The sequence below is a fragment of the Centruroides sculpturatus genome, unplaced genomic scaffold, assembly GCF_000671375.1.
Source record: "Centruroides sculpturatus isolate CEXI.00-Female unplaced genomic scaffold, Cexi_2.0 scaffold888, whole genome shotgun sequence".
Lineage (NCBI taxonomy): Eukaryota > Metazoa > Arthropoda > Arachnida > Scorpiones > Buthidae > Centruroides > Centruroides sculpturatus.
In genome coordinates this window covers 188,223-202,704 of record NW_019385009.1, presented here as the reverse complement: position 1 = coordinate 202,704, position 14,482 = coordinate 188,223, and the positions used below count along the sequence as shown (strand labels likewise).

Genomic DNA, 14,482 nt, shown 5'->3' with positions numbered 1-14,482 from the left:
TGTACTGTATATTTAAAACCAGTTTTATATTATTATTATAGAGATGTTTCTTATAGATTTACTTAAAATAAAATAATTTAAAACACGATCGGATCGAATGAAAACTTGTAAAAAAAAAAAGCAATAAAATAATTACATTAAAATTAAAAATAATATTCAACATATTTAGAATAAGAGATGATGATATTTTAAGTGTTGATTATGTTAAAAAAAACTTTTTAAAAAATTATGAATGTAGTTTGATTATAATATAGACTTTGCCCTAGAGTTATAATAATTCAAGATTTCAATCAATTAAATTGATCTATAACATTATAAAAGTTATAGTTAAATATAAACATTACAATAATTTATCATTTCTACTATAATTTAAGTTGCAAAATTCAAATGAGCTTTATTATTAACTTTATATAATTATAATTTTCGATTGAAGATTATAAAATTTTTCTATAATAATTTTTAAATTTTATATAGATTTGTATAAATAATAATAATTTCCATTACTATTATATTATTTAAACAGATGTTTATAATTAGTTAAGTTTTTAATTTTAGCGATATCAATCAATTTTTTTTTTCTCTCTTATTTATTTTTTTTATAATAAAAACTGATTGATGATTTTAATATATAAAAAAACTTTTATGTTACGTTACAAGTTTACTAGGAATAAAAAAAAATATTAATCACAATATTTTTTATCGTTAAATATAGTAATAATCGAATACATTCATAAGCATTATAAGTAAATCAATCGAATTTCTATTTCTAAAATTATCCTATTTTTTTTTTTTTTAGGACAAACGTTTGAATTTAAATACGATTCTGGAACGTCAATTGAATGGCAATTTATTTTATTCCTTACTTTAACAATGATTCTATATCTAAATTATTCGAGGGGCTATTTTATTTAGTTTTATAAATGTACATAGTTTCTTAATTAATCATTTTTATATGAAAAAAAAATCAATCTTGACATATTAAAACTTATAAATATTTAACAAATTATGATCCAAGTTTCATTTTAAAATAAGAACAATTGTACTTTTTTAGTTAGAAAAGAGTAGCTTTCGATTTTTTTTCCTCCTCCTCGTCCTCCTCCCTTCCTTCCTTTGCAAAAGTGAGTGTAAAATTAATTTTTTAAAAATTAATTTATTTAATTTATTCAAACGAATGCATTTTAAATTTACAAAATAAAGTAACTAAAACTCAGTTTTTAATTTGCTAAATAAAATACCTTCTTTGATAAAATATTTATTAATTAGCGTATACATTAATCACGACTGTAACGACTTTCATCATAAAAAATTCATTTTGAGGAATCTTCTAACAGTTAAGTCTATTGTTTCTCATCCCAACGTTCACTTCGTTACACCAAGAAAATTATTTGAGTCAAAAACGAGATTTATAGACGTTTTAAAAATAAACTAAACTTTGTAAAACGTTTCTTTTTTTTTAATAAAAAAAAAAGGGGGAGAGAGAGGATTATTAAAACGATAAAATTATGAATTCGATAACGGGAATGCACGTGACACGAGCCACTCATAGGTTGTTGACATTCCCGAAAAAGGGGACCTTGTGGTCATGGTCACACAGATCAAACCGAGTTCCACCTATCGTAGGTGTGCAGTAAATATGGTAATCAGCGGGAGGTCTCTATCTGTCAGTCGTGTTTCTAAACCAGTTTTGGGAGAAAATTTTCTGCTCACTTTTTAGCTATCCAGCTTGGAAAACAAATCCTAGCTGCCAATGGATTTACCTGAAATATCTTCTGGCAAACGTTTCCTCTTTAGTTAGGACATAGAGGATAACATTCGTTTTACTACTAGAAGAAAAATGACATAGTACGCATCTGCTCTTTTGAGATATAAAGATCTGTTCTATGTCTATCGAATGATATATTATAGAAGAATATTTTAAAAGCTTGAATTGATTTGCCTACACGTTTGATATTTATCAGTTCTGTGACTATTACTAATATAAATCGGATTTAAGCAATAAAAAAATATGCTCTTATATACATATAAAACTATTTCTCTCTTCCCCCTCTCTCTCTCTCTCTCTTTGATTCGAAGACAAATTATTCATAAAATTATGCAAAATTCTGCATTAAAGAAAGAAAACAAATGGCTTAATCAAAAACAATGACGGACGAATCTATTACTATAGCAACCAGTTACACAATATATGGCTATTTTGGTTAACAGCAACAGATCTACAGAGTTCAAAGTGTCAGCGTGATCCAAATATATTTATACAGGATGCCATATTATCGATAAAATTCGTTTCGAATGTAAGAATAGGATATTCTATAATAATCTATCTGATAATACCGATAAGAGAGATATCTGGAAACTTTTCGGGGAGGAAAGGGGGGAAAAATACTAGAATAAATACTTAACAACAAAGGTTATGGAAAATGTAAATTTAAAAGGTCAGCTAATGACGAAATGTAATTAAGGATTTTTTTTAAAAGGAAAATGCGAGATGCAATATAATTTTTCTATTGAATAGTTACACCATCACAGATGGTGTGATAACGGGTAAGTGGCGCCCCCGTTAAGATCGATACTAAGTGATTGATCACTGTCATTCTTCCATATTTAAAAAGAAAAAATGGTGAAAACAGTATTTCTAAATAATTATAACAATTTTTTTTAAATAAAAATATAATAATAATAATAATAAAATATGCTATTTAAATATATACTAAATTTTGATAGATCAATTAAACCATTCCTTTCAGAGATTATTTAGATTAAAAGTATCACAATTTTTAATTAAAAGATCAAATTCATACGAATTCTTATTCTATTAAATTGTTACTTATAAACAAAAGTGTAAATCTATAGGCCTATATAAATCTCTTTTAAGCGGTTTAATACAAATTTCAACTAAACAAATAACAAAGCGACGTTATTANATAAAATAGTCATTGGGGTTTTTTTTTAATCTAAAAACTTAAGTTTTTTTTATTATTAATTTTTAAATAAAACTTTAACTCCTTTTTTTTGTACTATTATTAACAGTTCTCATTTATAATTAACAGCTAAATTAATTAGTTATTTAACAGTTTAACAAGTTAATAAAGAGCTTATTAATTAGCAATTTTAAAAAATTTAAAACTTTATTTAAATATATATTTATAAACTTTAATATTATAGTGTATATAATTAAATTTTACATATTTTTATTGAATATATGTAGTAGTATAGAAATAATACAATATTGGGTTAGTAAACGAAGTAAAATCGAATCTAAACCAGAAACAATGCTACTTTTTCACACTCCCATTGGTGAAAGCTCATTCAGTTCTCTAAAGAACGGATACCTGGTCCTTCCAGGGGGTAAAAGCAACCAGTGTGTGGTCTTGACCAGCCACCTTGTCTGAGTTTCACACGTATAAAGACACAAATAGTTGAACAAGAAAACTTTACAATATATTCTAACAGTTCAAATTTTAGCTCTGTTATATTTTCTTATTAAAATTTAAATAGTAATGATTACATTGCATTCACACAGTAGATTGTATTGCAATCATTATCATCGCTAAGTCTAAACCGAAATGAATTTCTATGCTTGAAAAGAAAATATTTGAAAGACTTAAAATGAAAAGGCCTTATTAAAAATGTTTATTTTTCACAAATCTTCACTCTGTGAGCACTAAGAGGGCCTTTTAACAAGCCCATTGTGGCCCACCATGACACCCCGTTATGGGCCTCCTGGATGGTGAGAGGCAGAGACTGACTAGAACATATGCCCTGAAAAATTCCTAGGGTTTTTGACCCATCTCAATTTGTTCCCAATTCTTCAAAGCAGTAGGCTAACATTAATCACTCAGCCATTTTAATATGAGTGGTGTCCAGAAAATAAAGAATGTTTGGCTATAAAAAAAAAAGAGAAAACAGTAATGATAGGCAAAAGTTTTATTAAGTAATTAGTTTAGTTTAAGACCAGTTACTTTTCTACAGTGTCATCATTAAGATGAAAGCTCTTGTCATAGTGTGATACTAGTTTTTGGATTTTTTGTCATAGACTTCCACCACCAGTTCTTTCAGCCAGTTAGTGCCAGCTTCTTTCATCTCATCATCTGTCCAAAATGTTCCAAATCCACCCAAAACTCTTTCAGCTTGGGGAAAGTTGTGAAAGTCACTAGGGAGCCATGTTGTGACTATGGTGGGTGGTTAAAAATATCCCATCCAAATTTCTGAAGCACAGCTTGAGTGGCTGCAGTGTGATCATGTGTTATCTTCCTTGATCAAACATTAAAGACCATTTTCTCCTATTTGCTTCATTTATAATGTGATCACCATACCCTTTCATGATTTCATTATGAATATCTTTAGGACAAACTTTTTTTTTCTATTTAGAAAACAAATAACACTTTGCATTTGACAGGATTTTCAAATTTTATACACATTTTAACCCTTGACAAAACTAACAATAAACCTGCCATTGTCAAAACTGTACATGTGTAGCTAACCCATCAGAGAACAAATTGAACCTGAATCGATGGCAGTCATTTTCCTGTGTAGAGTGCTATATGCAAATCATCATTATTTTCTGGACACCCCTCATATTTCAATTATAGTTTAGCTATGCTACTTATAAATTAAAGTCTATTTAATTAGCTTTTACCAATAATCTGATCAAAATTAAGTAAATAATAAATTTGTTGTTGTAATTTTCAAAAACTATGAAGCAGCTTATGTAATACTTTACTGTAATAAAATTATTATTATTATTATTATTTGTAACAACTTTATTTGGATGTAATAAATTTTTTCAGCTTCAGTCTTTAAATTATGAAAATTATCTTATTTGTGATATGGTAGTAGTTAAAAATGTTGTTGATTATTAATATGTAACTTCTATTTAAATTCATTTGAAATTTTTTGTTTCAAAGATTACTTTTAACCTAAGATTTAGAATGCATAATAGATGAGATTATTTTTATGTCAAGGTCTTAGAAAGATTTATTGAAGTTTAGATTTTGAACTGTATAATAAATAATACAGCTATGTTTATGACATAAATTTTAATTTATACATTATTATGTAATTAAGTAATACTACAATTAATTATATTAATTAAAATTAAATAATAATTTAATCTTTTAAGTATTTTTTAAAATATTTTATGAATGCATAACAATTAACTGTGTAATTAATTATGAAATATCTTTTATAGCCCTGTGTTCAAATAGTTTGCCATAAACGTTCACATGAATCATTGCTGTCATTGGGTATTAATAAAATAGCAGAATGGAAACCAGACAACAGAGCCATTGTTGTGGCTGTAAGTATAATAAATATTCTCTACATTTAATGTGTTATTGATAGACAAATTCTTACAAATATTAGAATTNATAAATCATTCACAAATAAATTATTATTATTAATTATATACATTTATATATTTTATTGTAAATAAATATTATTTCAATAATTAAAGATATTCAAATTTTTTTTATAATTGCTCTTTCATCTACATAACTAATTGAAAATAAAAGTACCACAAAAACAATATTCAATGTTAGGCATTAAATAACAATTTTATGGAATTTCCAACCGAATAATAATTTCTCACAGTTAAAAACTAAAAATTCATTCAATATAATAAAACAAATAATAATCAAGTATTTTGTTTCAACTTATACTTTTAAGACCATAGAATTAATTCCCATTAAGAATAAGTTATTTTCTTTCTTCAGATTTGTTATAGGCTCTATCTGATTTTATTCCTTACCTCTTTTATGAAGAAACTCCTCTGGTTTGCCAGAAGGCAGAAAGAATCTCACATTGGCCATAACATTTTTTTTTTTTACTGATTCATATGACTGAGTTTGAGAAAAATCAGCAATTAAAGATCATTAAATGAAGAGCGTTATTTTTATTAATATATCTGAATATATTTTTCTTACATCCGACCCAACATGTCCCAAACGTATGTAATTAAAGGATTAAACGTCCATAAATGTTGATTTTAAAAAACAGAAGCAAAGAAAACTGTTATTTGTAATGAATGAATATATGTACAGAATATCATTTGTGTTACTGTACAAAATAATTTTATTAGATTTTTTTTTACTGATTCATTTTTATACAGCAGATGTACTTGCATTTATATTTTACTATCCTTTTATTTTACTCTATGACCAATAATATTGANAAATATGTTATATTTACTGACAAATATATTTGTTATCTATTGTACTGTAATAGAAGATCTTGGTTAGCATTAGATCAAAATAAACAATTTTTATTTTATAGTATAAATGGAATAAGTATGTTTAACAACACGGATCTATTTGAATTACCATATAATTTAAAACAAAACTGAGTAATAATGCTTGCGTATAATTATTATGGCTCAGTATTTATTGCTGATTAAAATATAAATATATAGAATACTCTACTTCATATTTCAACTGAACAAAAGTAATTATTTTTTAATAAAATTCATTTTTGTGAATAGAGAAAAAACTCTAGTCCTAAGGAAGATAAGTTTTATTAAATTAAAGCTTCTATAAATTATATATATAAGATTCATAAAAGTTAGAATGAGAAGATTTATATTTTGTAGCATGGAAATTGATAAAGACTAACATTACTTATAGTATTTTTCAATTTATTTTACAACTCAACAAATACAATATAATATAAATTGAAGAAAATATTCTTTAAACAAAATTAGCAGTCCAATTGATTTTGGATAAATGCAATAAAATATATATCATAAACATAGACAAATGAGTTTCAAGGTACAGACTTGCCAAAAAATACCCAAAGTAATTTCAAATAGTTAGCTTGTTTCAAATAATTAAATAATCTAATAACTATTTGATATATACTGCATTATAGTATATATATTTTAAATTAAATTCGCCTTCTTGCTGAACCTGTGAAAGCTGATTTCTCTAAACTAAATTCCTAAACATACCAGTATCTAATTCATTCAGAAGTATTATTCATATCATTCTCAATATAGAAGAAAAAGACCAAAATTTTCAACATTACAGCTCTCCCTTGATAGTCCGACATTTTTTAATCTGACATGCACAGTAGTCCGATGCACCTCCCGTCAAGGTACACGTCCTGCTTGCACAGAAGCATGTCACGACGTGAATCTCCCCATCCAATTCTTACATGATGACACACATTTCGTGTGTTTTCCGTGAGCAGTTCTGTTCGAACAGTTGGAGTAGGGAATATTGTAAGCTACTGCTAGCAAAACAATGCAAAATATGTAATTATTTTCGGTAATCCAGACACTTTTGGTAATCCAACACCCCTTTGGTCCCATACCTGTCGGACTATTAAGGGAGAGCTGTATTTGTTAAAAACGAATTAGATTAATATATGATTTTATATTATATAATATATTCTGATATTACTATTAAAGTTTGTCATTGCAACTGAAAAACAAAGTCAAGAGCTAATAATTTAGAGTTTTAAGAGTATAATTGTAGATTCATATATTTAAATAAATTTAAATAAATCATTATGAAAAAAATAATGTTCAAAATTCAAAATTTTCTAATATTACAAGAGTGATGAGGAATTTTCTGTTGACAAGAATCTACTCCTATTTTTCTAAATGATAAAACTGTGCAACATTTTACATAAAACAATTTATCCTGTTTTTCTGTTTAAATGTATTCACTTATCTATAAAAATTATTAGCATTCCTTTTAATTATAGTATTCTAACAGTTTCCATCAAAATTTATAAAATAAGAATAAAAAATCAAGAAAATAGCATAAGACTTCATTTTGTTTAATTCAGTAATTGAATAATAATAGATCAAACAATTTAAGACACTTAACTATTTAACAGATCTATCAGATCACTTTCAAATATTTAATTATTTTGTATTTTAAATTAAATGAATGTATTGTTTTCTTTTATCATTTATTTTCAATATTTAATTTATGAAATTTATTTCAATCTCATCTACTTTTTACTATATTTTCTTTTCATTATAATTCTAAAATTTATAGTAAATTTTTATAATTCTTAAATATTAAATCATTATGCTAAAAAACTTATTATTAAAATGGAGTTTTAACATCTTAAACTTTAAAAAGCTTTTCAAATGTCTATCAAAGAATTATTTACTTTAAACTCATTCATTAACTAAGTTTTGTACAGATATAAGTATTTATAAGTTCACATTATATATTTCATAAATTTAAAAGAGAATGTTTATTAAAGAACATTAAATATTTATTATTTATTTACAAATCATATTATGACGTTATATATAAAATAAATATTGGAAATTAAGTATGTAAATGTATTAGATAGAAGTTATCATTTTTATTAAGATAAAAAAATAAAGAGCTATTATGGTTTCAATGTAACTGTAAGAAAACTTGGTGCTCCTTCAAAGACTCTTTAGAAGTTATAGATAAATAAGAATAAGAGAGAAAAAATATTTCTACTTGAATTAAAAAATAAAAGATGACAAATTAAAGGATTATATATGCTACATGAAGATTTATTATTATTATTATTATTATTATTAAAAAGTATATAAGTTATACAGTTCTTTTTAATGTGACATTATAAAATAAATATCAATATTTTCTAATAATACAAAAATTATTCATTTTTCTAGCATATAATTCTCCTGGCAAACAGAATTTTTCAATCAATAAGATCTTTATTTAATTTATAAATTTATATTACTGCAGTGTATTTAAATATTTATAAAAAGAAAAATTTAAATTTTGTGAATTTTAATTATTGTTTTAATGTATATTCATTAAGTAAAGGTAGATTACAAGATTTCATAAAATTAAACTAATATTACATTAAAAACCTTTTTTTACAGCATTAATTAATTATATTAAAATTTTCTAACATTGTATAATTTATGTTTCTAAAAATAAAGTTTAACAGCATAAAAAAAATCTTAAAATATATTTTAAAATGGCTTAATTTTCAATTATTAATAGATTAAATACTGTATTTAAATTATTTATCAAACTAATAAATAAATAAACTTTTCACAGAATTAAGTACAGATTAAAATAAAAATTTTAAAGTTTATATTATATTTTGAAAAAAATTTTTTATTATATGTACAGCAATAAAATATAAATTTTAATGTGTAAAAAAGAAAATGTTGTTTTACCGGAATTACCAAAATAATGAAATAATTTACAGATTTTGAATAAATCTGAATTTGTTTTTATTTCTAAAATACTTTAAGCATTGATAAAAAATTTTAAGTTTTCCATTTTTCAAAAAAAATTTTTTAAACATATATAAAGTTCTATTTCTAATAATAACAAATAAGATGAGTAAATAAAATGTGAAAATGTATATAATACTATAGCAGTACTGCAGCTGACATGATTCTTTTAATTCAATATCAGCATTTGAATACAGCTTATATTTATTCATCAGGACTTCAAATGATGAATAGATGTGTAATTGAAAACTTCACTCACAAAAAATGTGTTTATTGTAATAATTGTTATATTCATTGCTATATAGCATTATAGTAATTACAGAACAGTTATAAATCATTGATATATTGAAATATTCAAAGTTATTAATATTTTTTTATCAACATATTATCTGATTTCCAATTAGTAATAATTAAAAATTCTATACAATAAATTAAAATGATAAAAAACTTATCAAAATAATAAGATTTGTATGCATTTTAATGTATTACTGTTTTTTTTTTTTATGAAGATAGCATATTTTCAAAATAAAAAAATAAGATAAAAATTTAGTTTTATATTAAATCAGAAAAATACAGGGTTGAACTAAGATAGCTTTAAAGGATTATATTGAAAATCAAATTAATATAGACCTCATAAAATTCAAATTGTGAATGAATAAATCAATTACTTAAAAATTTCAAACTATATCTAAGCAAGGCAAGTTTTGCTATAAAGTAGCAATTAAATAAAGTTTTAATAAAAACTATTATTGGTTAGATAAACAATTTAAAATAAACAATGCATGTGTGTTAAGTTTTAACAGTATTTCAGTACAGTATTTGCAACAATTATCCCATAAGACATTTTGATAATCTATAATTTACAGAAAAATGATACCTTCTTCCACATCTTTTCCAGCACCAAATTTTTAATAAAACAAATGTTTTTGGTCACTTTCAGGAGCCTGCTTCAGATTTTAAACCAATACAAATTCTCAGTTAAAAACATTCATTTTAATAAACATTTGGTGCTGGAAGAGGTGCGGAAAGTGTCATTTTCTCTAAACTGGTTCCCGTCTTTCTAAGAGGTGCTATGATTTACATTGACAGAAATATCAATATGAAATGATTTCATAATTGACAGAATTTAATTTGAATAAAAATATATACAGATTCATTTAAATAATAAATGTTCAACACTCACCTAAAAGTTATCTTTTTAACAAAATGTATGACTCCGGATATAATACCTATTAACGAAAAATTTCTTTCATCAAATCTTTAATGATCATACNTTTTAATTCAATATCAGCATTTGAATACAGCTTATATTTATTCATCAGGACTTCAAATGATGAATAGATGTGTAATTGAAAACTTCACTCACAAAAAATGTGTTTATTGTAATAATTGTTATATTCATTGCTATATAGCATTATAGTAATTACAGAACAGTTATAAATCATTGATATATTGAAATATTCAAAGTTATTAATATTTTTTTATCAACATATTATCTGATTTCCAATTAGTAATAATTAAAAATTCTATACAATAAATTAAAATGATAAAAAACTTATCAAAATAATAAGATTTGTATGCATTTTAATGTATTACTGTTTTTTTTTTTTATGAAGATAGCATATTTTCAAAATAAAAAAATAAGATAAAAATTTAGTTTTATATTAAATCAGAAAAATACAGGGTTGAACTAAGATAGCTTTAAAGGATTATATTGAAAATCAAATTAATATAGACCTCATAAAATTCAAATTGTGAATGAATAAATCAATTACTTAAAAATTTCAAACTATATCTAAGCAAGGCAAGTTTTGCTATAAAGTAGCAATTAAATAAAGTTTTAATAAAAACTATTATTGGTTAGATAAACAATTTAAAATAAACAATGCATGTGTGTTAAGTTTTAACAGTATTTCAGTACAGTATTTGCAACAATTATCCCATAAGACATTTTGATAATCTATAATTTACAGAAAAATGATACCTTCTTCCACATCTTTTCCAGCACCAAATTTTTAATAAAACAAATGTTTTTGGTCACTTTCAGGAGCCTGCTTCAGATTTTAAACCAATACAAATTCTCAGTTAAAAACATTCATTTTAATAAACATTTGGTGCTGGAAGAGGTGCGGAAAGTGTCATTTTCTCTAAACTGGTTCCCGTCTTTCTAAGAGGTGCTATGATTTACATTGACAGAAATATCAATATGAAATGATTTCATAATTGACAGAATTTAATTTGAATAAAAATATATACAGATTCATTTAAATAATAAATGTTCAACACTCACCTAAAAGTTATCTTTTTAACAAAATGTATGACTCCGGATATAATACCTATTAACGAAAAATTTCTTTCATCAAATCTTTAATGATCATACAAGAATATTTAAATAAAAAATTAAATATTTCTTATTTATCAAGAATTAAAAAGAAATTTGATTATTATTTAATTCATTTTGCTCTTTTATACTAAAAAAAATATCCTCTTAAATCATTTTTTGTACATTAAAAATTACATTAAAAAATTTAAATTATTTTTCAATTTTTTTAGTGTTATTTAAAATTTAGAAAAAATATTTACAAATTTAAAAAATTTTTAATTTACAGCCTGATTTAATTTATATTGTATGCAAAATGCATATTCAATTTCGAATTTAAATCTGTTTGTCAGCAATTTAGACATTATTAATACTGTATTAATTTTGAAATTATATATTTATATGTAAATATTTACTTACATAAAATTGCTTAAAGATATTCATTTATTTAATAACTAATTTTATTCTAAAGAAAAACATTAATTAAAAATTTTTAAACTTGCATTAAGTAAAGAGTTCAAAACATTTGTAATTTTTTTTTTATCTAAAAATAATATTTCAAAGAAAAATTATTTATTTACTTAATTTTTTTATTAATCTAAAGTAGTAAAGGATACCATTCTGTTTTGTCTATCATGGATTTGAATATTTTACTTTACGAATATTTTATGACTTAACAGAATTTTTGAATGCATTATGTATCAATATCACTTATTTTAAGCCATTAGTAAAAATGAAATGTGAACTACTGGCTTATGATTAAGCCATTAGTTTGCATTATAAAATATGATGTTAAATTACTAATTTGTTTACAAATTTGATATTAAAGCAAACATGAAGATGTTTTAATACACTAAATAAAAGAAAAATACAGATTGAACAAATAAATAATTCATATAAAATATATTCCAAAAGCAATGATACTGGCACAAATGAAAATTATATCAAAAGTAATCATAATACTTCATGAACTGAGAATTGACTACTTACTCAATGCTGATTATTAAAACATCTACAAATTCAAAAATGTAAAAAAAAAATCCAAACAATGTTATAGTTTATGATATCTTTGCATTAAAAATTTTCCATTATTTTTATTATTTTGTTGATGAAATTTAAAATGAAGAAAAATAATAACTTGTCTAGTGTTTTTATAAAGTAAGCAAATACATCATAAATAATTACTTTAAAAAAATCTGAGATGATTAACATGTCATAGATTCAAAACTTTGCATAATTTAAATTATAAATAGCACTATCTTCTCTGTATTTTTAAAAAATAAATCAATTTGCAATTATTAATTAATAAGCATTCTAATTTATTATATATTACTTTAGTTAACAAGAAACAACTCTCTTCTTTTCTTTCTTATATGTTTTATAAGATAAAATGTTAAATTTGAAAAAAAATTTTAAAAGTTAAATCATCCTTGTTTTAAGAAATTAATTATTTATTAAATAAGTTTGAAAAGCTGTTTGTTAGTTTAATTAATTAGTAGAGCTGTAATAATAAACTAAACATCAACAATAATAAACTTAATGCATGTCAAGAATAAACATTGTTCCAAAGTATATCTTATTTTACTCTGATATAAAGTGTTATAGAAAATATAATCAATACGAATATTTATAATTATGTGAAATTTATAGTGAAAATTTTTATAAATTACTGAAATAACAAACTAGAAAAATAGCAAGTAATTCATATTAATTTAAATATATTAACAAAATATTACTATTTTAAATACATCTTTTTCATTATATTTAGATCTTTCATAAGTGATTCTAAATAATCTACTGTATTCTTTAATTATATAAATAACTAATTATCATGTCAATATAACAATGTCTTGGAATAAAAATTTTAATATCTAAATAATTTTCTTGATTTTAATATAGTACACTTTAGCATAACTTATTATATTTAAAAATTATATTTTACTTATTTAAAATGTTCAAAATAATTGTAATAAATAATATATACAATATTTTATCATCATCTCTACTTCAAAAATTATTTGCTTACAAGATGGGAATATTTTACTAGTAATTAATATCAGTATAAATTCAATTTACGATAACCTAAGAAATTTTAGAGAAATATTAATTTAATTCCTTAATATTTATTAAAATAATTTGTTTGTTTTGAAATTCACAATTTAAATAAATTATTAGATATAAGTAAAATTATAAATTTACAAAAATGTCATTTAAAATTTTGATGCAAAATATTTGCGGACAAATCGTCGCCCATTATCTAAGATATATGAAAATAAAAACAAAAAATATTTTATAAATAAATCAAGCGAGATATTAGGATATTATGTATATAGTATATATAATTTTAAGATAAAAATAATTTTAATCTTTCACAATATAATTCCTAGCATAAAACCTCTAATCAGATTATACAAACAACATTAAATTAATATTTTCAGATGAAGAAACTAGTAAAATGCACGATTATTATTAATAATACAGAAATTTTTAGTTTATTAATTAAATTTTTTCATTTATAAAATTTCAAATGCATTCAACTATTATAAGTTTCAACAGATTTTACTGGATTTTTAAAATAAAATTTAAAAGCTTAATTATATATATTTTCGGTCTATTAATTAAAGTATAATTTAAAAATGTATAATATTTTAGCTATTGATTAAAAACAACGAAACGCAAAAATATCCACAACTAGACGGCATTTAAAAATATAAATTTGAAATTATTTAATGCTTAAAGTAATATTTAAACTAAATAATTCAGTGCGTGCGAATAATTAAAATATCGTTTTAATAATTAAACATAGTATTATATTGTCGATTTGTTGATCAAAATTGTCAATTTAAAATCATTTAAGTTTTATAGAATATTTTTTTTTTTTAAAAAGAAGAGGACAAATCAGATGTAGAAAATAATAAAATTTGTATTTAAAAAAAAAAATATATATATATATATATAAATTT

The 14,482-nt window shown here is 22.8% G+C and overlaps 1 long non-coding RNA gene across 1 annotated transcript in view; it reads right to left on the bottom strand.

The window, feature by feature from the left end:
- LOC111633335 overlaps positions 1-14,482 on the bottom strand; it is a 39,252-nt gene that overhangs the window by 23,799 nt on the left and 971 nt on the right. The window contains exon 2 of the long non-coding RNA XR_002758040.1: positions 11,490-11,535. This is a non-coding gene — a long non-coding RNA (uncharacterized LOC111633335). The remainder of the gene's footprint in view (positions 1-11,489; positions 11,536-14,482) is intronic.